Source organism: Herpailurus yagouaroundi, unplaced genomic scaffold (assembly GCF_014898765.1).
Source record: "Herpailurus yagouaroundi ecotype Mexico unplaced genomic scaffold, PumYag 247, whole genome shotgun sequence".
Lineage (NCBI taxonomy): Eukaryota > Metazoa > Chordata > Mammalia > Carnivora > Felidae > Herpailurus > Herpailurus yagouaroundi.
In genome coordinates this window covers 440,474-467,296 of record NW_024412464.1, presented here as the reverse complement: position 1 = coordinate 467,296, position 26,823 = coordinate 440,474, and the positions used below count along the sequence as shown (strand labels likewise).

The following is a 26,823-nucleotide window of genomic DNA, read 5'->3' as shown; positions in this document are numbered from 1 at the left end:
GGGCTGTTGTTTCATGTTGCCGGTGACGGCAGAACCAAATTTAGTGTCGTGGGCAGGTCGACAGTTATCAAACAGAACAGCTCGTTTTTCTTCCAGTTCACATAAAGCATGAAAAATCTCCACCCCTGCCACACTTCCGTGGAGGGGTATGTGTGACCCAAGGCTGGCACAGGTGGCCAGGAGGGGTCCGGTGTGTAAACTCAGGGGAGATGACATTCAGGTTCCCGGGCAGTGTCTACAGGGAGAAATTTCATTGAAAGTGGGCATTTTCCCTGGACCAGGCAGACGGCTGTTGTTAGGAAAAAGGGTCAAGGTGGGAGGGAGGGAGGGAGGGAGGATGAGTTGCAATACCCAGCCTCCTGGTGTACCGTCTGATCCCCTTCATACAACCATCCACTTGATTTCCCCCATGTCTACACCACTGTGGTTCATGCTCTAGGACCAGGAAAAGGGGGAGTGATGGGGAACAGAAAAGGGGGGCTCACACAGATGGGGTTGGGTCACACATATTACATATTTAGAATTTGCAACCTCACCAGGTACTTTTAATGGTATTGAAATACATTTCCCACAGCCACTCTTGTATCTGCAACAAGCTATTTCTCAGTTCTGTTCTTGCCTCCCACCTACTCCGCCAATTTGTTTTAAGTTTATTTTTTTTATTTGGGGGGGAGGGGCAGAGAGTTGGGGGAGGGGCAGAGAGAGAGGAAGAGAGAGAGAATCCCAAGCAGGCTCCACACTGTCAGTGCAGAGCCCAGTGGAGGGGCTCAAACTCACGCACCATGAGATCATGACCTGAGTCGAAATCAGGAGTCAGATGTTCAACCAACTGAGCCACCCAGGCGCCCTCCCCAAGTTTTCTTGTTTTTTTTTTTTGTTTTTTTTTTTTTAAATCCACTGGCTATAAAGGCAACCCTATACCGTATGTGAGATCCCACCCTAGTTTCTGTTTTGTTGGATTTTTCTGGGGGGAAAGACAGAGCAGTAATCATTTCAGTCTACAAATTTTATTCAGGGTGAGTAATACAAGTTGCTCTTCAAGAAAATTCTTAAAAGCACCCCAAAATGGGGCCACCTGGAAGAACACTGCCGGTCTTAGCACTGAGCACAGGCCTGCTTAGCTCTCGTGGACCCGGGTGGGAGCTGCAAGTTTGCACACAGCCCTGGAAGCAAAGTCAGGAGCATGGGAACACTGGGCAGAGGGCAGCTCTCCTGGTCGCCCTTTGGACAGGCCAGAGTGTGCTGGCCACATCTGTGCCTCTGGGTGCAGGGACCTCATCATCAAAGGCTATGGCCACATAATAGACACCAGAACTTCCAGTAGAACAGACCCTGTCCCCCGTGGGCCCAAGTTTGCAAAGAACACTTAGGATGATGAGGCTTTCTGGATGCCCTAATATCTTTCTAGTTTGGACTAATTAGGGAATGGTCAGTCTCATTTAAAAACCTGAGTTACTTTAACACTCTTATCTAGGTATTTGGGAGAGGGAAGTACCGTAGGAACATTTTTTAACACATAGGCATGAGGAAGAGCTCACGTCTGGGTGGCCTATGTGATGTGATGTCAGGACTCCCCATTCCCCAAATTGCTAATAAGCAGATAGTACTTTACAGTTGATATGATCTCATTTAGTTCTCTCTTTTTTTTTAACGTTTATTTATTATTTTTGAGAGACAGGGAGTGAGCAGGGGAGGGGTAGAGAGAGAGGAAGATAAAATATGAAGCAGGCTGGAGGCTCCGAGCTGTCAGCATAGAACCCGACACGGGGCTCAAACTCACGAACCATGAGATCATGACCTGAGCTGAAGTGGGACACTTAACCACTAAGCCACCCAGGTGCCCCAGATCTTATTTAGTTCTTGATGTGAGCCTGTAAAAATTCTTTTCCCCTTCACAAATCATGAAACTGAGGTTCAGGGAGGTTAAGTGGGGTTCAGGAAAGCTAAGTGGTACTTCAGATCACATGGCTAGTTTTAGACCAACAGGGGATTTGAACCCAGGACTTCTGCTTCTCAAGAGCAGGCCTCACCCCTGGCTTTTCCGTCCGTGGCTCTCCACTGTTTTAGCCTGAGGGATCCTACCAACTGCCAGTTCCTGAGTAGAGGGTAGGGGAGAGGAGACCTCACTGCTTCCCACACCCCTCCCCAGGACAAAAAAAAAGTTTTATATATGTATGTATATATGTGTGTGTGTGTGTGTGTGTGTGTATATATGTGTGTGTGTGTGTGTGTATACACACACATATGTACATACATATATACATACATATACGTATATATATACATACATATATACATACATACATATATATGTATGGCAGTGACCTGGAATTTTAGCCTGAGGATTTGTACATTATGATAAATAAACGAAAAGATTGCTTTTCCTTCTTAAAAAAAAAAAAAAGTCTATTCGGCATAAGATATGTTTGGTGTGTGGTCATAATTTGTGTCCCCCCCAAAAGTGCTCCCTGCACCCCAGCAGTGGGGAGCAAGGAGCAGTGCAGGTGAAGGGAGAAGATGAAGGTCCAAGTAACCCCGCTTTGGGCCAAACTGGTAGGGATGCCCTGATGGTTTGCTTCGTGGTCATCACCCACATTTCCAGGGATGCGGAAGACCAGGAGAGAGGAGAAAACCTCCATGGTGTTAACACAGACCTGCCTAAGTAACACATCCTGTAATACAAGTTTTTTTTCATAACTGAAGGCTAAAAGTGGTTGCTAGAATTTAAAGGTAATTAGTAAATTAATGGGGTTTCTCTCTATATGACTAGTTTCAAAGCAAATTGATTAAAACCCTCCTCCTTCACATTACTTCACATTACTTGGTGTCCATTATTTGGTGTTTAATTTCCACAACGTTATCTCATTCCACTTTTTTGGGGCTTCCCCCAGGGAATGAGGCTCCCTAACACATCCATCTGTTGGCCAATGTTTTGTTCATCTTTGTATCCTCAGTGCCTAGCACATGAATTCTGTGCACGTGGCACAGAATAAAGGCTCGGTAATTGTTTGGTGAATGAATGAATAGATGAGGGAGTGAATTCAGTACTGATGAAAACCTAAGGCCTTTCTTTTATTTTTTGAGTATTTTTTAAGTTTATTTATTTATTTTGAGAGAGAGAAAGAGCAAGCGAGGGAGGGGCAGAGACAGAGGGAAAGAGAGAATCCCAAGCAGGCTCCGTACTGTCAGCACAGAGCCCGATGCGGGGTTTGAACTCACAAACCGTGAGATCATGACCTGAGCTGAAACCAAGAGTCTGATGCTTAACCGACTGAGTCACCCGGGCACCCCAAAACTTAAGGCCTTTCTTAAAGAGACTTGCAGGTATGTAACTCATATATTTGTGAGTGACGTGCCACTTTATGATTTTAATACCCAATCACTTTATATCAAAACAATTCTGGGGCACCTGGCTGGCTCGGTTGGTGGAGCATGCAACTCTTTTTTTTTTTTTTTTTGGTAGTTTTCATGTTTTTATTTAAATTGCGGTTAATTAATATATAGTGTAATATTAGTTTCAGGAATAGAATTTAGTGGTTCATCACTTACATACAACACCCAGTGCTCATCACAAGTGCCCTCCTTAATACCCATCACTCATTTAACCCAGGAGTGTGCAATTCTTGATCTTGGGGTTGTGAGTTCGAGCCCCCCATTGGGTGTAGAGATTACTTAAAAATTAAATCTTTAACAACAACAAAACAATTCCAACACTATTTTTTCTCTTAATGCTTTCACACAAATGACCTGGAGTGGGGAGGGGTACAGGTCAGCATTTTGAGTGTTAAAAGGGGAAATATGTACACTACTTGCCAGAATCTTTTAAAAAGCTAAGACTTTGTATTGGTCTAAGCCTTGAGATTCTCCCGGAAACCCGAATGAGCCCTGCTTCAAAGACCAAAGATGTTGATGGGCAGGACTGGGTGTGAGGCCTGGTCCCTAAGCTCATACTGGGAGGGGTGGTGAGCAGGTGAAGGTGAGCCACTTAAGTCCCTGCCTCCTGGGGAGAGGCTCAGGCCCAGGGAGGGCTGTCAGAATTAGCGAGTTAAAACCCTGGATGCCTGGTTAAATTTGGACTTCAGATAAACAACAGTTTTTGTGTTGTTTTTTTTTTTTTTAGTATAAGTGTGATGGGCTGCATAAATGCTCCCCAAGGATATCGGATCCCAATTCCCAGAACCTGTGACTATGACCTTATTTGGCAAAAAGGATCTTTGCAGATGTCATTCAGTGAGGGATCTTGAGGAGAGATTCTACTGCATTGTCTGGGCGGGTGGTAAATGCAGTCACTTGTGTCCTTACAAGAAGGAGGCACGGAGATGAGAAGACCCTGTGATTGATGATGGAGGCACAGGTTGGAGCGACGTGGAGTGATGTCGATCGCAGCAGCCATGAGGAGTCGGAAGAGGGAAACAAAGGGTGGTCTCCTAGAACTTCCGGTAGGAGGGAGGCTTTGCCAACACCGTGATTTTGTCCCAATGATGTGATTTTGGAACTCTGGCCTCCACAACAGTCACAGAATAACTACCTATTGCTTTAAGCCACTCAGTCTGCAGTTTATTGCAGTGGCCCTAGAAAACTCACACACGAAGTATGTCTCACGCAGTCTTTGGGACATACTTACATTTAAACAGTTGTTGTTTATCCAAAGTTCAGATTTAACTGGTTGCCCTCTATTTTATCGGGCAACCCTGATTGCCAGGGCCAAAGAAAGGGGCTTTAGTAATTTGCAGGGAAGCTGGTCGAGGCTCTCAGGAAGTGGACATCCTTACACTAGGAGTCTTTGTGAGCATTTGTGAACACAGTTCCACTGAACCCATTTGAACTTTACTCTGGACAAAAAAAGGGGGGGGGCAATTAAACAGGTGTTAATGATTTATTCTTTCAACAGTCACTTGAGCAACTTCCTATAAAGCAGCAGCTCTGTGTGAGGGCAGAGGGGTAGGACATGAATTGATCCAATACCTGATGAATCCTGCCAGATAAATCCCGTGAAATATTGATAACACCCGAGCTCGGGTGATTCCACGGCACGTTTCTGATACCTGAGCTGCCCCTGGGAGTCCCGCACCCTTCCTGCGGGGTGGCGGGGCCCACGCAGAACCCGGGCGGTCCCCGGGCCCTCGGGTTGTGAATCCTGCTCGCAGAATCCACATTGTTAGAGCTTTAAGGGACCTTGGGTCATCCACAACAAGCAGGGGGTCCTGGGACACCTCAGAATTGCCCCAGACATCTTACCAAAATACCAAGCCTGGGAAAAGAGAAAAACAGATAGTTTACAGGAAAAAAGCAAGGAAAAAAAAAAAAAAAAAAAAGGTGGGGACTGAAAAGATGCTCGACTTCACCGGTTATAAAGGACTGCTGATAAAGCCACAGAGAGATGCCACTGTCCCGTGGATCAGGTAGCAGAGATCCGGAGGGGAGGTAACCCTGCAGCCGGCTGGTGCATGCTGTCACCTCCTCTGGAGAGAAATGTGGCTGATCCATCAGATGCCTTTTGACAGAGCATTGCCACTTCTAAGAATTTATCCTCGGTATGTGAGCAAAGGCATCTGTGGGAGGATGCACTGGGGAGCCGTCTGTTATGCAAAAGTCTGGAAATGATGGATATGGAACTGGTTAATTAAAGTGTGGTCCCCCCCATCCGACCGAAATGCACTGCTGTGGTCGACAAGGAGGAGCTGTTCTGTGTTCCCGCTTGAATAAAAAAGAGGGAGAATGCCTGTCAATGAGGCTGTGTATGTGGAGCCTGGCTGGGAGGAAAATGAAAATCAGGTTTCGATGTAGCCTCTGGGGAGAGAAATTGTGGGTGCTGGCAGGGAACATCATTGTCACTCACTCTGAACTCTTTTCAACTGTTGATGTTTTACATCGTGTGTATTTTTTTTAAGCTAAATTCGTAGATATGCTCAGGCTCATATATATGCTCACTTCAGACGGATGAAAATATCTGGAAGGAGGGTTCTTTCAAAGGCCCCCCCCAGGGGAAGCTGACAGGCATGACATCCCTGGTGGAAAAACTCTTCATCCTCTAATTTCAGAGAGATGGAACCTCTGTGACATTTGTGGGCTAGCCTGGGCGCATCACTGTCTTCGACGAAGGGCCTTCCGGATGAGTTACAGGAATCCGACTTACCAGGAGCACACACACTGTGGGGTGTGTGTGTGTGTGTGTGTGTGCAGCATATCTGAAGTGTGTAATTGAACACACAGAGCACCTGCTGGAGCACTCCCTTGTGATAGAGGTGGATGGGGCAGGAGGACAGGGGAGGTGAGCTACTGTGTTATTTAAGTGCCCAAGCCTTGTTGTGCTTTGGGACAACCCAAACTAGCCCCACGAGCCACCCTGGTCCCCAGAGTGCCTGGTAGCCTGCCTTCCAGGTGAGCCGCCCATGGATGAGTTCTCTGGGGCGAGGCTGGATGATGCACCACTATACAATTTTCGTGCCCAATCCTTTTATATCAAAAACAACTTCAGTGCTGTTTTCTGTCTTCTTCCTTTCACACAAATGATCTCATCCTCCCACTGCTAGCCGGGTGGCACTTACTGTTTGGAAGGGGGGAAAAAAATGGAAGCTGCCATTCTAGAACCTCAGCAGTGGGGACAAAGGTGAGGGGCTTTCTGGCCGCAGCCCTGCCTCAGGGGACCTGGCACCGCGGCCTGTCTCCCGTGGAGTAACTTTCATGAGCAGCTCCACACTCTGCTCCAAGGCCTTGCCAGAGTCCCTCCAGAATCCCCCATGTTCCTCGAAGGACATAGAATGCGGCCCCGAGACCCTGCTCTTTGGGGTCTCCTGCACCCAGAGAAGCAGAAAGACACTTCTAGTCTCCTCTTTCGGGTACAACAGAGCAATTCTCAGAGACATTCCAATCCTCAGAGGGCCTCATTTCAGTTTTAATTACCGTGTTGTCCGTTGGCTCTCTCCAGAGAGGCTGACAGGCACGGCCACGGCTAGAAGTTCGTGCCCCCCAGCCCTGAGCCTCTCCCACTGTTTGTTAGTTAAGGGTCACTCTGCTTGGCCTGTAGGACCCTGAACTCTCAGAACCGTGGAGGTGGAAGGACCCCCAGGGGCCACCTGGTCCCAGCAACTAGCCACTGCCCAGACCTCCCCTGCTGCCTTCCTGACAGAAGTGCTCTCATGATGGCCTCTGTTGACGATGGCTTGTGGCCTCTGTCACACGATGAGATGGGCGGGGGGGGGGGGGGCATGGAGGGAGGATGAAGAAGGGGCCAGCAGGTGGAAGTGTTGGGAGGTGCCCCAGATGTGTGACATCCTTAGAGTGGATCACCACTTTCCCTTCAGTGCCTTTTTTCCTTCTCAAGGGACCTTTCCCCCCACACCTCTCCTGCTCTCTGAGGTTATACTGAGAAAAATCCACAGAGGTGCCAGTGCAAGGTGTTAAGGCCCACGAGTTTGGCATTTTAACAGAAGCCAGAGCCACTTGAGAAATGAGGTAACAGCCCAAAGAGGGAAAGTGACCTCCCCAGAGCCACACAGCACGTCCATGGCAAATCTCAGCTAGCACAGGTCTCCTTCCTCCCCTCGCACATCCCCTCCCAGGCTCCATGTGGCTTCCCCGGCAATGGCTGGAGTGCCAGAGGGGGACTCTCAGACCCACCTGGCCAGTCGTGGGCGTCACCTTTCGCTACAGCAGCCAGGCTGAACTGGCTTTACTCCTTTTGAAAGGAGAAGCATACACCCTGCTTAAAAACGCCTGCTAATTTTCCTAGAGAAAGTCCACAATTCCTGGAGGATGGCTGGGTGTCCCAGGTGGAATGGCTTTCCCCTCCGGTGTGCTTAAATAACAGAAGCAACATTTGTTGCTGGAAAATATCCATTAGGTTAATGAGATTTTTCTACCCACGGAGATGAAGCACTTCCCAGTAGTGGGCATGCTGCGGTCGGACACGTCGCGGTGTGAACAAGAACTTCAGAACCGCCATTCCGTCCCACCCACCCACGTGGTAAGCCCCGCGAGTGGAGTGGGCTCATTCATTTTTCTGTCCACTTTGGCCATTTGCTCCCTTGCTGTCTCCTGGAGTCACCTTCCTGTCATTTCCAAAGTCTGTGCATCCCCTGTTAGCACCAAAGCTGCTCTGGGGGCTCCTGGAAGGTCAGCCCTCCCTGCACCTGCCTGGCCTATTCTTAGCAGCTCAGTTTTCCCCAAGTATTGTTTCAATCATTTATCGTTACCATGTCTTACTCAAGAAACGGACATGAGATGCTATTTATTTACCTACTTCTTCCCGCCCTCCTGAATTGCAGATGAGGTGTGGTGGCAAGGGTGCACGCCTGGGAGGAGGGCAGACCAGGCTTGACGCTTGGCTGTCCCCTCCTGGCTGTGTGACGTTGGGTAAGTAGCTTGACCTCTCTGAGCCTGGTTCCACATCTGAAAAATGGGAATACTAGCACCTCTCTCTCCGGGCTGTGGTAAGGAGTGGCAATGATTCATATAGATGACGGGGCACAGTGAGCGACCAGCCCTTAGTTACACTCCTGAACACCTACCGTGATAATCTGCAAACATGCCCCTGTGTTATTAAGCTCTCGGAGGCCAGGTTGTGGAACTGAAGATGGGTTACAGAGGGACTGTCACTTTCTACCTTCTGCACTGCATGTTTTCCCAAATCCAATAGGTCTGTATTTCTTTTGTGTGTGTGTGTGTGTGGCTAAAAATTTATCATATTAGTAGTGATTCTCATTATCAAAACTTCCAACAGCAGCATGAATTACTTTTATAATCAAAAAGAAGTATTTTGAAAAAAATTTTGAAAATTTTTGAAAAAATTCACCTCAGCGACTCCATTTTCCACTCTTCTGGTGTTTTTGAGTCTTTGCTGCTCTGTCCACCTTCCAGCTCTGTCTGACCTCTCCAGCCCTGCCTGTCATCACCTCTCCACCCTCACCCCAGCCACGTTCCCCTCCACCCGGGCAAGGTGGAACTGGAGGAAAGGGCTGCCTCTGCTGCCCTCCTCCCAATGCACCCTCACTCCTGCTGAGGCCAGAGCCCCTCATCCTGGCCCCTCACCTGCCCCTACCCTGGGGAGGACCCTGGAGGTTTCCTCATACCCGGTGCAGAGAGCTCCGCTCGGGTTAGTTCCTGTGGCCACACTCACAGACGAGCTTGTGGGAACCTGTGGGTTCTAACCAGAGCTGGCTCTTAATTACTCTGCCTTGTTCGTGTTTCTTCCCTTCCCTTCCCTTTACCCCCGTCCTCCACTTCTGGGCTCTAGCGGAGGTCAGTGGGCTCACAGCTCAGAAAGATTCAAAGGTCTCAAGGTGGGCCTGGCAGCTCAAAGCTGCTGAGGTCTATCGCAGACATAGACTCTGTTACTAGGCCTCTGTGGGCTAGCCTGGGCACCTGGCTGCCTTAGACCAGAGAACCTTCCAGATGGGCTGTAGGTAGAAAATGCAGGTGCTGGAAGTGTTTTTCCCGGGCTCTATATGCACCTGCAATGCACATGCTTTGTACAGATCCTAGGCCTCCTGTTTTTGTTTTTGTTTTTGTTTGTTTCGGTGATGGATTGGGCTTTCCCCCAAGCCCTCTGCTCTCCTGTGCCCTGACGCTGTTGACCAGCTGCCTGGCTGGAGTTCACAGTAGCAACAAAACAAAAACAGTAATGACTAAACAGTCATCACTATATCGCCCCACTGAATTTGCAGATTCTATCCATTTTTTCACCGGGGGGAAACTGAGGCTCAGGGTGGCTAGGTAACCTTCCCGTGGTCCCTCAGCCCTTAGGGGCGACGCTCAGCAGTACAGTGGCTCCTTCCTCCTCCTCTGCCTGGAGGACACTCCAGCCTGAGCATTGCTGCCTCAAGGGGCCTCCTCTCCCCAGGCTGTATACCTCCTGCCTGGCTCTCCAGCACTGGGCCTGATTTCAGGGGCTCAGCTCTGCCCCCCTGACCTTTCTCTGTCCTTCAAGGACACCAGACTGGAGTGCTCTGGCAAAGTATGGGGTGGCTGCACAGGGCACGTCACCTGCAAATGCCTCCCAGTGCCTGGAAGTCCACAGACACACTCCTCAGCTCCCCACCAACCCGCAGAGGGACATATCTGAAGTCCTGAGACAGTGGGGCGGCTCTGCAGGGAATGTGAGCTGCAGACCTCAGCAGTTAGAGAGACAGCTGACTGGCGACGCGGAGCCTTCATCGCATCTGCCCCTCATCTGCTGTTTAGCACCTGGCACACTGTGGATACTTAATACTAATTAAATTCATAATGAACGTCAAAAAGGCCAGCATGGGGTAAATGTATGCATCTTTGCACAATAGTTCTACAGCGTGATGAATGAGCCGTTAATGGTTAATAAGGGATAAATGTGAATGTGGGAAAATCTGATTGCAAAGGAGTTTCCTCTTTCCTCCCCTCCCCAGATTTTTAAATGAAAATGTAGGATAATTTCCCTTTGGTTGTCCTTGTAGTAGGATTTATGATGAAAAGAACAGGGACAAGAACTTTTACGTGCTTCTCCGTATAGACTTGGGCACAAATTTGGAGTGTTTCTCAGTCGGTGAGAACCAGCGCAGAACAGGCCGTGGGGAGTCTTCTCTTCCGGAATGGACAACCAGTGTCCCTTGCAGGAAAGTCCTCTTCTCCAGACCCAGAGCTGATGCCCTGGCATCCGTTTTGGGAGTGTGTCCTGTAAGACAAACTGGGTCAGCTGGGTCAGAGCATGGAGGCCGCTTACTCTTCTCAGTGCACACCAGCCAGCTCTGAGAGTTCAGGACACTCAGCCCTCCTTCCCGTAACAACCCCCTCTGGGCAGCGCCTGGGTGGCTTAGTCGAGGAAGCACCGAACTTTAGCTCAGGTCATGACCGTGTCGGGCTCTGTGCTGACAGCTCAGAGCCTGGAGCCTGCTTCGGATTCTCTGTCTCCCTCTTTCTCTGCCCCTCCTTTGCTTGCACTCTGTCTCTTGTCTGTCTCTCAAAAATAAATAAAAACATTAAAACGAAAAAAAGCAACCCCCTCTGGACGGAAGACCTTGGAGGAAGCACTGTGCCTGGCCTGGGGTCACTGGGCTTGGAGGGAAATCAGAGGGGGTTCATGATTGCTTAGGTAAGTGGGTGACAGTGAATTGCTTGGTGCCCCGAGGGACAAGGTGTGAAGAGCCCAGACAAGAAGCAGGTCATCAAATGCCCACACAGGAGTGGCACTCGGGAGGCCCCAGCCAATGATAGTGTCGTGTGGGAGTGTGGCTCCAGTATGGCCAGATCATTCCAACTTCTCGAGATAAATCAGAAATTGTACTTTGGAGGAAGATATCAGGGCACGTGGCTGGCTCAGTCAGTAGAGCATGTGACTCTTGATCTTGGGATTGTGAGTTCAAGACCCACGTTGGGGGTGGAGATTACCTAGAAATAAAATCTTAAAAAGAAAAAAATATCCACTCTCTTAGCAACTTTAACAAAAAGAAGAAGAAGAAGAAGAAGAAGAAGAAGAAGAAGAAGAAGAGGAGGAGGAGGAAGAAGGGCACCTGGGTGGCTCAGTTAAGCATCTGACTTCAGCTCAGGTCATGATCTTACAGTTCATGGGTTCAAGCCCCTCTTCAGGCTCTGTGCTGACAACTCAGAGCCTGGAGCCTGCTTCAGATTCTCTCTCTCTCTCTCTCTCTCTCTCTCTCTCTCTCTGCCCCTCTCCCACTCAAGCTCTCTCTGTCTATCTCTCAAAAATGAATAAATGTCAAAAAAGAAATTGTATTTCAATTGAATGTCACCATTTTCAAGTGTGAGTTACTAACTTAGAAGATTTAAACTAATATACTTATGGGATGTTTGTCTGGTTTAAACTGTATCTGGAAGGATTCAAGCTAGACAGCAGGAAGAACTTCCTGAGATGGGGATTTTGAGAGCTTGGGAGAAGCATATCATATGGTCCTGCTCTTGCCAGTTTGGAATTGGGGTGACAACCAGGAGTCGCTTATGGAAAGTCATTTCCAAAGGAGTGACAGCAGATCCCACTGCAGAGTGCTGGGGCTGGGAACTGCCTTCATCTCTGTGGCAGAGGCCAGCCCTTTGTCTACTTTGGGATATTCTGGTGCCATCCTATTGGAAGGGAGGAGCAGGGACTGAAGATTCCCCTTAAGGAGGTCCAAAGCACCTGAGCCCATGACCCTCAGCAAATGGTTTTTGCTGACGGATACTCCGAGTCCTGTCTCTGATCAATATCATGACTGACCCTGGACGACTCAGCCTCCCGATCCGAAGGCCTTATGTTTTGCTCTTTAAGGGTTCCATTGATCTGATACTTGTTGGTTGCTGTCTTTTAACGAAGGGACGTTTTATCAAAACTCCCAGCCAAGGTGTCTAAAAGTTCTAAAAACGTTCAGCACGTCCAGTTGAAGGCCTACTATGTGCCAGGCACTAGGCTACTTGGAACCACTCAGTCCTGGCCCATGAGAAACTGAGTCTGGCTAGGGAAGAAACACACACACACACACACACACACACACACACAGGGGTTTTATAAGTTAGTTTTATATGTATGGTAAAGGTGTTATTATGTTGAGGCGTCTTGACATACTGTTCTCTTACAAGAGAGGACGCCTGGAGCAGGTGTTACCTGAAGGCTTCTCTCCAGCATTGGTTGTCCTCTATCATGACTCAGGGATTTTCACTGAGCATGGGATGGGAATGTGGCTCAGAGATGAGAATGATGTTGGGACTGGGTCCCCACCAGGATGTCAGACCAGGCTAGGACTGGTCCCCAGAGCCATCAGGAGAGAATTGTCCCTCTGTGGCCGATTTAGCCCAGAAGTCCCATAGTGTTTATTCTTGAGACAGCTCCAGGGGACAGGCAGCTGGATGTGGTCTGACTGTCGCAGCTTTGCTTATGGGCACTGAGGGAATGCTGGGGGCCAGCCTACCTCCAGGGCTCTGTGTGGTTCTGTTTTCCTCTCATAAAAGGGAATCTTAGTTTTTCTCATTAAAATCTTCTCTCACCTCTGCAGCACCTAAGGAAACCGCAGCTGTTCATTGACTCAGCCACTGTCACCACCGCGTGGAACCTTGACCTACCCACTTTAGTCTTTAGGAATAGTCCCCTTCTTGAATGATACAAACCGGTGAGGAAGTGGAACTCCACTCTCACTTCTGGGAAACAACTTGTCCTACAGTTCTTCTCACATGGCAGTGAGCTTTTACGCACACACTCGAGCCAAATGCCTGGGTTCAAATCCCAGCCCTGCTATGTTCTAGCTGTACGTATGAGCTTGGGCAGGTTGCTCGACCTCTCTGTGCCTGAGTTTCCTTATTTATAAAATTGGTGTAAAAATAACAATACCCACCTTATAGGGCTGTGAAAAGAATTCAGTGAATTTGGGTTTATAATGTGCTTAGAAAAGAGACTTGCACATAGCAAGTGGTAGCTGAGTGTTTGGATTTAAAAGATCCTTCAGTACATTCTCTGGAATTCACAAGTCCCCTTTTTTGCATTTCACAACTAAGCCCTGTCTGCCTTGAAATCCAGGGTGAGACAGGCCTATGCAAATCTGCAGGAAGAGGAGAGAGAACACCCCCCGCCCCGCCCCAGTCCTTGACAGTGACCTCAGGACATAGCCGTGGCCCCATCAAGTGTGCAAAGTCTGGAATCTCCAAAGCCCATTCAGATGCCGGTGCAGGGCCACATGAGCTTCAGTCACCTGTGACTCTGAAGACTCCTTTGCTCAGTCCATCCTCACTAGCAAGGGTCACGGGGAGTGGAGGAGGGCGTATCGACTCCCAAATATGGGAGAGTGGTGGGCTGGCTTCCCAGCCTCCTCCCCTCTGTTCTTCTCTTGCCTGTTCATCCATTCCTTCCTCTTTGAAGGCAAAAAACACCAAAAAGCAAAAACAAAAACAAAACAAAACAAAACACAGTGCCCAAGGCAGGGGAGAAGGGCCCCAGAGCTCCATGACCTCACAGACCTGGCTTTTCTGCCGGGGTGACTGTGATGTCATGCCCTCCCTCCCTCCCTGGCCACGCAGCCCCTGGGGCCCACAGGACGGATGCATCAGTTCCATCCCTCCCGTAGACCTTTGTGCACCCATAGCCCCCTTGCAGCCCCCGCTCAGCCCATCTCTGCCCGTAGGGGCTGCTCCTGCCGGTTTAGAATCCAAGTAACAATCAGGAGTCGCTTATGGAAAATCATCCCAATGGAGTGACAGCACGTCCCACTGCTGGGCCTGGGAACTGCCTTCATCTCTGTGGCAGAGGTCCGCTCTTTGTCCACTGGCTCCTGGGCAGAGAAGCAGCTGCGAGAGCCCTCCCTGTTTCCTTAGGTAATGTTGCTGCCCTTCCCTGGGCAACACTTGGGGACCGGCACTTCATAACACACCCAGTGTCCCCCCTGCATCTTCCTAGCTGCCTGGATTTTGGAATTGAATCAGATCGAGACTGGCCTGCAGAGGAGGCCGATCTCCAGACCTCAGTGCAAGAGGGGGTCAGATTTTCCTAGGAAAACTTGCTGCGTTGTATGTGGGTGAATTTAATTTTGACTCCTGCACACCCCATTAGTGCCTTTCATCCCATGATGCCTTGCTTTTTCTTTTCCTTCTCTCTCCTTGTCCCTTGTGTTGGACATGGGATAGGAGTGCAGACATACATGTTTGCAGATTTGTTTATTCATGCAGTGACCATTTCAATGCCTGCCGTGGGCCAGGCAGAACGAGAAGCTCTGAGAGGTGGGGATCCTCCCCTCCAGGGCCGCACCTCCCTCTGCCTGCGGCCCTCAGTCTCTGCCCCCGTTCAGAGATAGCATTTACTCAAGTCTGCCCCCATAGGATGCTAGTGGCAGGAGGCAGTTTGGCAGGATGTATAGAGAGGCTTAAAAATACTGCTATCCAGGGGTGTCTGGCTGGCCATCCTAGCTGGCTCCTCCTCTTCCAGCCAGATTGTTCTTAAAGCATCCTCAACACCATTGGCACCTCCACATTCTCCCAACGTGCCCACCCTCCTAGCTGAATCCAGGCTGGACTCGGCCCTCAGTCTTTCTGCTATAATCTCTGTATCAGTCAGCAAGGCCAGGATGATGCTGCAGTGACAAACAAGTCCCAAATTCCAGTAGCTTCACACATCAGGCGACACTGCTTCTGTCATCTTCCAGCCTTATGGGTCATCTTTTAGGTGATTGAAAATTTTCTGCAGCCTCCTGCCTTGGGGCCTTTGCATCTCGTCTCCCCTCTGTGTGGACTATTCTTCCCTGCCACTCTCTTCACCTTGCTAACTTACCCATATCCCTCAGGCCTCTGCATAAGCATCGCTTCCTCAGGGAAGTTTTCTCCCACCCCCCAGGCCACCCAGGTGCCCCTTCTATGCTCCTGTGATCTTCTGGCCTTTCTTGTGACACTTGTCTCACTTGATTGTCCACTGTCTCCCTCAATGGTGCCTTCACAAGGGCAAGGACGTGTCCGTGTCACTCAGGGCTGTGGCCCCAGCACCTGCACCCTGGTTGCCAACCTAACTACACATGAGATTCATCTGAGGAGCTTTTGAAACATGATGCCCAGGCCCTACCCCAGGCCAGTTGAATCCTAATCGCTAGGGTGGGTCCAGACATTAGCAGATATATTTTTGAAGCACTGTAGGGAATCCTCTGCTCAGTTGGTTGAGCATCTGACTCGATTTCAGCTCAGGTTATGATCCCAGAGTCATGGGATTGAGCCCCGTGTCAGGCTCCATGCTCCATGAGGAGCCTACTTAAGATTCTCTCTCCCTTTGCCCCTCTTCCCCCACTCTCTAAAATAAAACAAACAAAAAAACCAGGATGGGAAAGATATTTTCCTAGGTAACAATATGTTAATTTCATATTTTGCTTCAGCCAAGCTTTATTATGCACCTTACATGGGGCAGGCTCAGTGCCTGGGAAGGGTATGATTATACCCATTGTACAGACCAGGAAAGTTACTGTAGGTGGGTGGGGCACAAATAAGCAGTAAAGGATTGCAATAAATATTAGCTCCACCATCAGTCAAAAACAAAACCTCCATTACTTTTTAAATCACTGCTTAGGCCTTTCTTCTTTCCTTATTACTCTCTCCTACCTGCCATCCAGTCCCCTTACTTCTAAGTACAGAGGGTTAGGATGACTTATTCTTCATTACCCACAGTTTGCATGTGTTTATTAAAAAGTTTTTATGTTTATTTATTTTATTTTCAGAGAGAGAGAACATGAGTGGGGGAGAGGGAGAGGGAGAGAATCCTAAGCAGGTTCCATACTGTCAGCACGGAGCCTGACGTGGGGCTAGATCCCATGACCGTGAGATCGTGACCCGAGCCGAAATCAAGAGTCGGACGCCCAACTGACTGAGCCACCCAGGCACCCTGCACGTGTTTATTTAAATGTCAGGAATACCTGGCCATTGTCGGCTGCTACAGATCTCTGAAGCACACACTCCCAGGGGAACTGGTAATGGGTGCCCAGCCCCTGCTGGCAAGCTGTCCACCCTCTGGCAAGCTAAGTTCCTTTCTGGAAAAAGTGTGGCGTACTCTGCATAGAGAAATCCCTGTGCCTGACCACCAAGGCAGCCCTGAGGCAGGGCAGGCAGAGGAGCGCCTAAGCCCCATGAGGCTTTGGCTCTGTCCCTGGAGAGTATTTTATGTCATTGTTGAAAACTACGTAGAAGAGCTGAGATGGTCTCAGGTATCAGAAGACAGACACAATTTTGCTTCATCTCAGCACAGCCTTTAAAGGTGGGGTTACAGTGTCACATTACAAATGAGGAAACTGAGGCTCAGAATGGTTAAGTCACTTGCCCAAGATCACACAGCCAGTAAATTGCAGAATCAGAATTTGAACCCAGGTCTTTCATCTTCAAAGCCTGTGTTCTTTCCATTTCCCTCTGGTCAATTTTTTTTAATTTCCAAGATCAGACTCTTCCTCTTTTCGGGACACCTGCCTCCTGTCCCTAGAAAAAGGTACATACTGTTAGAAGCTTTTCTGGCATGAGCCCACTCCAAATTCGCTTAATTTTGCTTTGTCATGCCTGCCCGGTTCCCCCCTCTGGGAGACCGGGAAGTAGGTCATGGCTACAGGGAGCACATGCTCTGGCTGCTGTGAGGGTGGCCTCTGGTTTCGAGGCTGGGCAAGGGCCAGACCCCAATGCAGCACCACCCTCTGTGGGCCCTGCTCAGGTTTCTCATCCCTGGCCCTGAGAAGTCTTCATGAACCTTCACATCGTTGAGTTTTACATGGAGTATTGCACATTAGCAGGGAAATTGATGGTTCAGGGAAAAATTAACCTTCATTCTCTTGCAGATCTGTGGATGGTTGAGTCTGGCTGATTGTGGAAGGGGTTGGCTCACCCATCACAAGCCACTTTGCAGAATGGTGGTATGAGCTGCTAGGCACCTTGTCACTTCACTTTCCCCTCCTTTATATCACAGAATGATCTTCAGAAATAACCATGAAATGAAATGATAGTAATAATGGCCAGAAAAGAAACAGAAGGAAGAAAATGTTTCTCTGACAGAACTCCATACATATAATTATGCCACAATTACAAAAAAGAAAAGTAAATATTATGGTACCAAATAGGACAAAAAGCACAAGTACTTATTAAACTGTTATTATATCTACGGAGGTTTGATTGTTGGTTGCAGCCTGATATAATGATAATTTATGTAAATCACTGTTCAGTTACTAATAAGTGAATTTTCATGAAAGTGAGACATCTACAGAAGTTGCCTGTAATTTAGCAACCACTAAATCATACCACGGAGGTACTGCTTTACTGCTTAATTTTTTTAGTTTTAAACACGATAACTCAACAATTAAAAAAGAAGTCGTTTCCATTTGAAATATATTATTCAGACTCAGTAAAATATATCACGTGTGAGTAAAAGTTGTACTTACCAAGCCCAAAATTACACTTGGCAGTTCACACTCAGTGTTGCTCTTTTAAATTTTAAACACAAATAAAAATCTCCATGTGGCCCCATGAAAGGACAGCATTAAAGTAAGTCAGCTCCTAGGTGGCCGAACTACCTTGGTTCACGCTTACAACCTACTTCCTAAATGCAGGAACGTGCTGTCTCACTAAGACTGAAGCCACAAATGGTGCCCGAAGCAAGCTCACAATTCTGAACTGTTAAGAACTTTCTCTTGCAACAACCGTGTGGAGCCAACTCCACATATGTTGGGGCCAATTATGTACCTGGGAGTTCTCCAAGTGACTTCTATGGAGAAAACCAGGTTTCCTAAAGGGTACGTTTTTTAAAGTGCTAATGTAAACCTTACATACGTGTTATTAACACTCACCGGCAATGACACCGATTGTTTATAACTTAGAGACCAAGAACACATTTTTGAGGAGGAGTATTTTAGCACAAATACTGTTTAGGATTGTAGGCACACGACGCTCATAAAACCAGGCTGGCTGTTAGTCGGTTTTATTATTGATTTTGGATTCTCTACAGACAGTCCACCCCTTTATTACCTTGCCATGTGGCAGCCACTTTCTCCACCTCACCCTTGGTCCCCACATTGTACTCCAGCCCCTTGTCCTGGTGGAGCCAAAGGGAGATTATAGAACTTTGCGGACAGTCCTCCTAGGACTGAGGAAACTGAGGCAAAGCCTTGTTTGTTCGGGGAAGATAAGGCCACTTGCCAGATCCCAGGTCCCTTGACCTTCTTCCTGGACAGGAAGAAGCCACTCTGGCTTGAGAGTTCCCTCTCCCAGTGCTCTCAAGTGTATCTGCACCTTAAAATGTCTTCTCGTGGAACTTTTGCTCTGTTATATTTACTGCCTTAAAAAAAAAAAACAAAAAAAAACGAATAGATAAACCAGAACAGGTTAGGTTTGAGAAGATTGAAGTGAGCAATGGGTTTGAACTACATTCCTGCGGGTTTTTCTTAGGAGGAATGATCTCTCCAGCCATTCACAATCAATTGACTGAATTCAGAAAAAGGCTTCCATTTGTTGTTTACACTTTGCATTATTGGTTTGTTTCCTTAAAATACAATCATTAGTGGTCATTAGAATATTTAAAAGGAGTGTGTTGGACCTAAATTATGCATGAATTTATTCTTCTTTTCCGAGAGTAGTTTATACTGTGGGTTTTAAATTAATTTAAAAGAACACTTTTCTTGGACAGTTGCCCAAACGATACCATCAGCCATACAGTTGAGAGTGTGCCCCCTGCTGGTGCTTCGGTCACTAGACTTTTGCTGGCTGACCGCCATTGGCTAGAAACTGGTCAGCCTATGAGCAGGCAGGGACTTGAGCATGTGACCACGCTGTTGTAAAGTCATCAGTTCTCTGGAGAATGGAAACCTGCTTTCTGGCACCATGTGCCTCCATCTGCTCTAGGAGGCTGATTTCTTGTCTTCCTTTGCTGTCGACTAGCTGGGTGTCTTTGGGCAACTTGCGTAGCTTCTCTGTTGCCTCATCTGCAGAGTCAAATAACCTTCTTACCAGACAGAAGGTGGACTCTGAGCGGAACGCCTTTTTGAGTTTCTCTCCTCCTAGAAGGACCTCTGATCCTTCAAGCTGTTTAACAACCACAGGTTAATAATTGGGAAAAGCAAAGGGAACACTTCTGTTCAGATAAGCATGCACATTTTTGTCCTCTGGCTGGACAGTGACTGCGGAAGGAACTGCCTGCAGTTACAGCCTTCTAGGGCAGACGTCTCTGGAGAGGGCTGCTGTATCCAGGAGCCTGTCACTGGCATTTGAAAATTGACTGTGGTCGGTCTGCTGACTCTGACAGCTAATGGTGTACTGAGAATTATCCCTCCAAAGAGGCCTTTCCATTGCCTCAGGAGACGCCAGGCATCCCCTCCTGGGTGCTGTGATGCTGCCTCCTCCCTCAGTCCCCACCCCATCTGTTCCCCTCTTCTTCCCTCCCCAAGCCCTCCTTCCCCTCGCAAGGTTTTATGCTGCTGCAACCTTTTCTAATGAGGAAGCTCTGTCCAGGACCTCTTCAAGCTTAATTATGTAACCTGCCACTGCTTCTGGTTCAAGGATCGCCCTTGAAAGGCGGTCAGAGGTGGGCACACGGCCAGGGCCAGTTTACTTACCCCCCGGAACTCAGGCATTGCAGGAATTTGCACTCTGCAAGAATGAGCAGCTCCACTACCAGCCCCGGAACCAAACCTGCAGGAAGAACGCTCTTCATTCCTTGCTAATTTCCAGCAAACAGGACCGTCACAGAGAGAGCTTGTTGGCTGCTCTGGCTGCACAGGGAACTGTTCTCCTGGACGTTGGCTCGGGGCCTTTAGCTGGCGCCTGGCCTTAAGTCTCTCTGATCTGGGCTTCTCCAAAACGTCTTGCCTCTCAACCATCACCCTCTTGACCAGAGGTGCCCCTTTGCCTGGAGATGATCCCTTTGCCTGATAATGACCCTGTCACCACCCTCTCCAGCCAAGAAGAAGGGGTTTGTTGCTCTGGGCCTGCTCTCCTTTCAAGTCTTAGCCCAAGTTCGCCATACTTAGCTCACAGAATCAGACTCTTGGGGGACAAGCCAATCTGCCTTCTCTCTTCTGGTCTGAGACTGTGGTTATCTTTTTGTCTTCCCTCCCAAACCACATCTGAGAGAGCAGGGAGCACACCGTCCATCCCTTTGTCCAGCCTGGAGCCTCTGCACGTGGTAGGCAGCATTCCGAGAATGGAGTTGCCCATGGGGGTCGCTTTGCTCTGAAACTATCCCTGTGTCGTTCAGTATTTGTATATGTTTCTCCTTGGCCAGACTGAATACACCAAAGGGCAGGAACCACATCTGCTCCTTTTTCTGGGTCTCTGGTGGGGGCTGGTACGTGCCTTCCCCATAATCTGCTTGCTGACCTAGTCCCTGCAGTCCCCCCAGCTGCTCAGCCAAGGCCAGGCCACCGGGGTTGCTCTGTCCTGTTTATATCATCCTCTCCCTGCCTGGCCTGTTCTGCTGTCCATAAGGTATCCTCGGGCCGCCTTCCGTAATGGAGGGCATGTGTGCACAGGCATGGGCATGGTACCCCACCACACACACATACACACAGCCTCTAAGCACAGCATCAGTAATGCATGTGTGCACAGAAAGCTGCTATAAACTTCAGTACACAGCTGACATGCCTCAATCAGCCCCCAAGCCTCCCTCCACGGTGTGGTGATTGGCGAGCCTCTCACTTAGGAGCCCATTTCTCTCTGCCTGTTAATAATAGATGCTTCCTACAACCTCAGTGTGGCTACTTTGATTTAAAAGTGATCTTAACCGAAGAGACTAACGGGTGGGTCTGAACTTGCGCCTTTTAAGCACAAAGCATTACTCTTAATTAACAGGATTCTATCCTTTGATTAGGAAAAGGCCCGCCCCCCCCCCATCACATCATTAGCTACCCACATCTGGACAGCTCCCAAAGCAGACTCCTGTTTTGAACTAAGCCCAGGTGTGTTCGCGGAATACCCAGAACGCTGTGAGAGCCACGAGTGCCATTTCAGCGCACAGAATATGCAAGCCTGGGGCTGTGTGGCAATCAGTGTGAGAAGCCCGGAGGGGTGACTCCCACCCCATTTCCTCCCACCTGGGAGAAGAGGTCTCTTCCATACACCTCACCATTCACAGTGGGAAAAGATCCCTCCTCCTACAAGGGCCCACTCCTAGTCTGCAGATACGTACGGGGTATGAGAGCACATTGGTTAGCTGTCATCAGTGCAGTTCCTGGGTCAGACTCCCCACCTGATTTATTTCCTTCCTCCACCACAGACCAAGGGGCAATGTACTACTTTGTTTGTGGCCCCTCCAATGGACGGTGCAGAGGCTGGGGCCATAGAAGGGCCAGAGCTGTGGGGAGGAGCTCTCTTGCACCTCTGGCCTGCTCCCCAACCCTGCTGGCATATGGGAGAGAAGGGAGGAGGGTGCCCGGCAGGGCAGGTGGAGAGCCACCATTCTGGGGCTCTCCTGGTGCTCAGTGGGACAGAGCAAGCCCTGTGGGCTTTTTGCATCATTAAGCTTGAGTGGAGGAAGGCCATGCCGTCGAATAGAAACCGATTTGGAGGCAAGCAGACTTCTTCACACCCAGGCTTTGCCACTGTAGCAGGGGGAGCCTCAGACAAGTGCCTTAACCTCTTGGAGATTCAGAGCCGTCAACAATGGCGCTGTTAATACCTACCTCACTGGAGGGTGGGGGAGACCGAGTGTGGCACGTACTTCAGGGTCTCCCATGATGCCGGCACATGGCAGATGTGCTGTCCCAGTCCATTTCTTTCCTTCCTTTCCCCCAAATCCAGTTGTCGTTAAAGTACCAGTCCATATGAGTGAGCAGACTTACTTGTCCGTTTGCTTCGGTAACTGACTGCTCCCAGCGTAGTGCCTTAAACCAACACAGACGTTTATCTGACGGTTCTGGAGGTCAGAAGCCTGACGCAGCTCTCACTGGGCTAAAATCAAGGTGTCGACGGCACTGCACACCTTTCTGGAGAATCTAGGGGAGGTTTGCTTTCTTGCCGTTCCCAGCTCCTGGAGCTGTTTACGTTTCTTGGCTCATGGCCCCATCCATCTTCAAAGCTGGTGACGACCAGCTGAGTCTTTCTCATGTCACATGGCTCTGACGCAGACTCTCCTCCCTCCATCTCCCACGTAGAAGGACCCTTGCGATTACACTGGGCCCACCCGGATAATCTAGGATCAGCGCTCTATTTTAAGCTCAGCTGGGCGACAATCTTAATTCCATCTACCTTCTTACTTCCCTTTTGCCATGTAAAGTTAACAGATCTGTAGGTTCCGGGGGTTAGGACATTGAACTTCTTTGAGAGGCCATTCTTGCCTACCACATTAACTAAAGGCAAATGCATAGTTTTACTTAAGAGAAAAAGATTTAATAATTAATCTTTTCAAACCAGATCTGGAAGACGTGGGGTAAGTATCTTTTTTTTTAGTTTTTTTAATGTTTATTTATTTTTGAGAGAGAGAGAGAGAGAGAGCAGAGGAGGGGCAGAGAGAGAGAAGGAGACACAGAATCTGAAGCAGGCTCCAGGCTCTGAGCTGTCAGCACAGAGCCGATGCAGGGCTCGAACCCATGAACCTCGAGATCATGACCTGAGCCGAAGTTGGTCAGAGTTGGAGTCGGTGGCTTAACTGACTGAGCCACCCAGGTGCCCCTAGGGATAAGTATCTAAATTAGGATACAAATAATCCAAATTATACTTGATAATACCTTTGGTCACATTGTACTTTTTTTTTTTAACGAGGTTTTTCTAAGTAAAATCAGTTCCGTTTGTATCCTGTTACAACATCTTAACTAATTTTATATTTTTTTCACCGAAAACAAGCCTTTAATCACTGGCTTCAGGTGTTTAGACACTCTTGATCCCTTGGATATTACTTACAAGTGCACATTTCATGGCTCCCTGGAAAATGCTGTCCACACAGTAAGCCACAAGAATGAAAAGGAAATCACAGAGCTGTTTAATCATAAACAGTCTTCTACATGGTTTCTAATTACTCTGCTCTTTGTCTTGAACTGAGAACTGTGGGTGACAGGGTGACAAGTTCTTAGATAATCATATGATGTGGCTTCATCCTGAGCCCCCAGGCACCCAGTGACAGAGCATCTACTCCCAAAATGTCTCCAGGGCCACATGGGAGAAGAGCTGTGGACTTCATGCATGGCCTGCATTGGTGACAGCTTCTCTTGACATGACATGTTCCCTCTGAGCATATTTCGGATTCTGATGTCCTTATCTCTCTTCAGTAAAAAGAAGCAAGTTCAGTGATCTGTACGCGGTGAACTTACCTTGTCGTATTTTCGTTCGTTGTTGGTGTAGCCTGAAGGAATCAGATCATTTCTCTCCTCCCTGACGGGAAACACAGATTGATGTCCTAGAATTGTGACGGGGATTCAAAGAGAACAGTGAAAAATAAAATCTATGACTTGGGCAAAGATAGCCTGTATAGCAAAGACGTGGTATTTTTTAAGTAAACAGAATAGCATCTAACCTGTAGTATCAAACACATGGGTTTGATGTTATGGAAAACAGTGGTTTTCTATCTTACTTGGGGTATCCTCATTGAAATGTCCCCCTGACTTAGGTTTGTATCCTGGCTTCAGTGCTGACTAGCTGTGTGACCTTGGGCAAGTCACTTCACCTCTCTGTGCCATAGAGGGGCTCTTTCTTTCTATCCTTCTTCCTTCCTTCCTTTCTTTTTTAAATTTTTCTTTAACATTTATTTATTTTTTAGAGAGACAGAGACAGAGTGCCAGCTGGGGAGGGGCAGAGAGGGGCAGACACAGAATCCGAAGCAGGCTCCAGGCTCCGAGCTGTCAGCACAGAGCCCAACGCGGGGCTCGAACTCACGAACTGTGAGATCATGACCTGAGCCGAAGTCGGCCACTTAACCGACTGAGCCACCCAGGCATCCTGAGGGCCTCTTTTTTAAGGTCCATTCCAAGCTTGAGAACCCAGAATTATATGAATCTGTCCTAGCCAAGCAGGGGCTCCCAGACAAATGCCTGGAGAACAAGGTCTGCTTTGGGGGGAGGGGGAGAAGGAACAAAAATAGGAGAGACCTTGATGACAAAGATGACAAACTTAAGGTCATTCCTGGTTAGCCCGACACCCAGCCGACATAGCAGTTATATCCCATTCATTTTGGTCACTTGAGGTTTACAAAGGGGTGGGGGAGATTTTGAGTTCCTTCCCCGATCACGATCACAGGGGAACATTCTCTCCTGGGGGCTGTCAGAGGTATGGCTGTTAGGGGGCTGGGTGGCCCGTACGTGGGGAACAGGCTGGCTGTCAGATTTGCAAGACAACATGAGCTGTGAGCTTGGGAAGTGCTAGCAGTTCATGTTGCCCCATCTCCCCCCTCCATCCCACCAACACCCATCTCCCTGCCCCCCACCCTCATTGGTTCGCCAGTTTAGTGAGGACCTTCTCTGGGCCGGGTGTGGGCCAAGCGCTGAAGCCACGGTGGTGAAGAAGGTGGCACGGCCCTCCCACCCTCAGGACATTAACCCTCCTGGACCAGTGCCAAGCAACCAGAGAATCACAACACCGTGCAACAGGCGTTTACTGGGCACACTTGAGGGCGTCTGGCGGAGCCAGGAAGGGCTTCTAGAGCTCGAGTGGGAGTTAGCCAGACGCAGGGGAGGGCAAGTAGAAGAGGGCTTTCCTGGCTGGGAGACGAGCACGCACAAAGGCCCGGACATGAGAGAGAGTGGCATGGTGAGGGCGGCCCATGCCGTTTGACAAAGTGTGCCATGTGGCCTTAAGTGCACATTCTTTCCTACGTCGGTCTGTGAAGGTACATGGAGCACCTAGCCCGTATACCGAGCACCACACTAAGAACTGAGCTGTTTACCGTGGTTTAAAAAGACAAGTGCAGGAGTCTCCACCCTCAGAGAACCTCTAATGGGGAGTCTAACGGGGTACAATTAGAGTATGAGGGGACAAGTATGATGGTGAACGCTGGACCAAATGTGGAGTGGAGGGAGGGCAGGGAGGTCATAGGATCCCTACCTGTGTCTCAGGAACGTGGAGGTTTCCAGCTTAATCCCACAGACGTGGGGTCAGGGACATGTGTGGTGAAGGCTTCAGAAGTGAGGGTGTCGTGGTGTTTCCCCTTCCCCAAGACACCGGACGTGTGTGTGTTTGTGTGTGTGTGCGCACGTGCGTGCAGGAGCCCCTCCCCAGCGATCCCTGCCTCTGTCGGCATCTGCACACCCTGAGCTTTGGGAGGACAAGATGGTGAATACAGCCCTGGCCTGATGGCTCGGAGCGCCCGTCAGAGGCCCACCATCCGTCTCTGTGGCAACACAGCCTTCCGGGTGAACAGCCTGTTTCTTCCCATCCATTTTCCCTCCTTTCCCTGCGCGTAGCCAGTTCTGTGTTTTAATGGATGTGACCTTGCGCCTCCCCCGCAAAGGTATCTTCACCTGCCACTCCCTGCTGGCCCACCCACCTGGGGCGGTGCCCTGTGGCCCAGCGTTTTTTCCTGGGCCTCCCCCCTCTGCACTGTGGGGAGCCACAACCCCCCCCTCCGACCAAGACCAGGACCTCTGCTCTTCCCACAGAAGAAGTGAAAGCTTCTGAGATGGTACAAACATTGCAAAGCCACCTCTGTGGTTTGTTTTATCACAGAAAAACTTGCCCCGGGGGTTGGATCCGAGCCAAAGCCAGACTGCCCAGAAGAGAAGAGGTTTGTGCGCAAGCGTCTTAATCTCAGACGGTCCTCGGAGTGAACCACTTTCGAGCCGTTCGGGCCCAGGGCTCCAACTCCCTGCCCACAGCAGAAGGGCATCTGTATTTTTCGATTTAGGAAAAGAAAATAAGCTTAATTTCGAGCCTCTTTTGCAATGTTTTAAAAACATCTTTATTAAGATAATAACTCACAGACCATAAAATTTGCCTATTGAAAGTTACACTTCAGTGGTTTACGGTATTCCTTTAAGATGTTGATGCTGATGGTAATTCCTGAGACCCTGGGAAGACCCAACAGCAGCTCAGATACAGGCAGGGGAGACAGCACTGAGTCACATGAATGCCTCCCGCTTATGACCAACAGGCGTTCAGGGTCTCCCCTTGGCTTACACCCCCAAGGTATGGTGTTTCCTCATTTTCCATGTAGAATTTATTTCCCATTATGTGTCTAAGTTTTTTGTACTTCTTTCTTGCTTCACGCTGATAACATGGAGTCATACGCATTAAGTGCGTACCTCAGGGGCACCCAGGTGGCTTAGTCGGTTACGTGTCTGACTTTGGCTCAGGTCATGATCTCACAGTTCGTGGGTTTGAGCCCCGTGTCAGGCTCTGTGCTGACAGCTCAGAGCCTGCTTGGGATTCTCTCTCTCTCTCTCTCTCTCAAAAATAAACATTAAAAAAAAAAGTGTCCCTGAAAGACTACACATCAGCTGTTAGCAAACCCGACCC

At 49.0% G+C, this 26,823-nt stretch overlaps 1 protein-coding gene and 2 long non-coding RNA genes across 17 annotated transcripts in view; 1 reads left to right on the top strand and 2 right to left on the bottom strand.

Moving 5' to 3' along the window:
• MAPT (microtubule associated protein tau) overlaps positions 1-26,823 on the top strand; it is a 96,423-nt gene that overhangs the window by 12,041 nt on the left and 57,559 nt on the right. The gene's annotated exons all lie outside the window — the stretch shown is intronic.
• LOC121020157 (uncharacterized) lies at positions 10,247-15,674 on the bottom strand. The gene is made up of 2 exons (XR_005785984.1): positions 13,644-15,674; positions 10,247-10,645 (listed from the first exon to the last, which is right to left on the bottom strand). It is a non-coding gene; the product is annotated as an uncharacterized LOC121020157 (long non-coding RNA).
• Positions 16,649-22,885, bottom strand: LOC121020156 (uncharacterized). Its single transcript, XR_005785983.1, has 2 exons — positions 17,285-22,885; positions 16,649-16,887 (listed from the first exon to the last, which is right to left on the bottom strand). It is a non-coding gene; the product is annotated as an uncharacterized LOC121020156 (long non-coding RNA).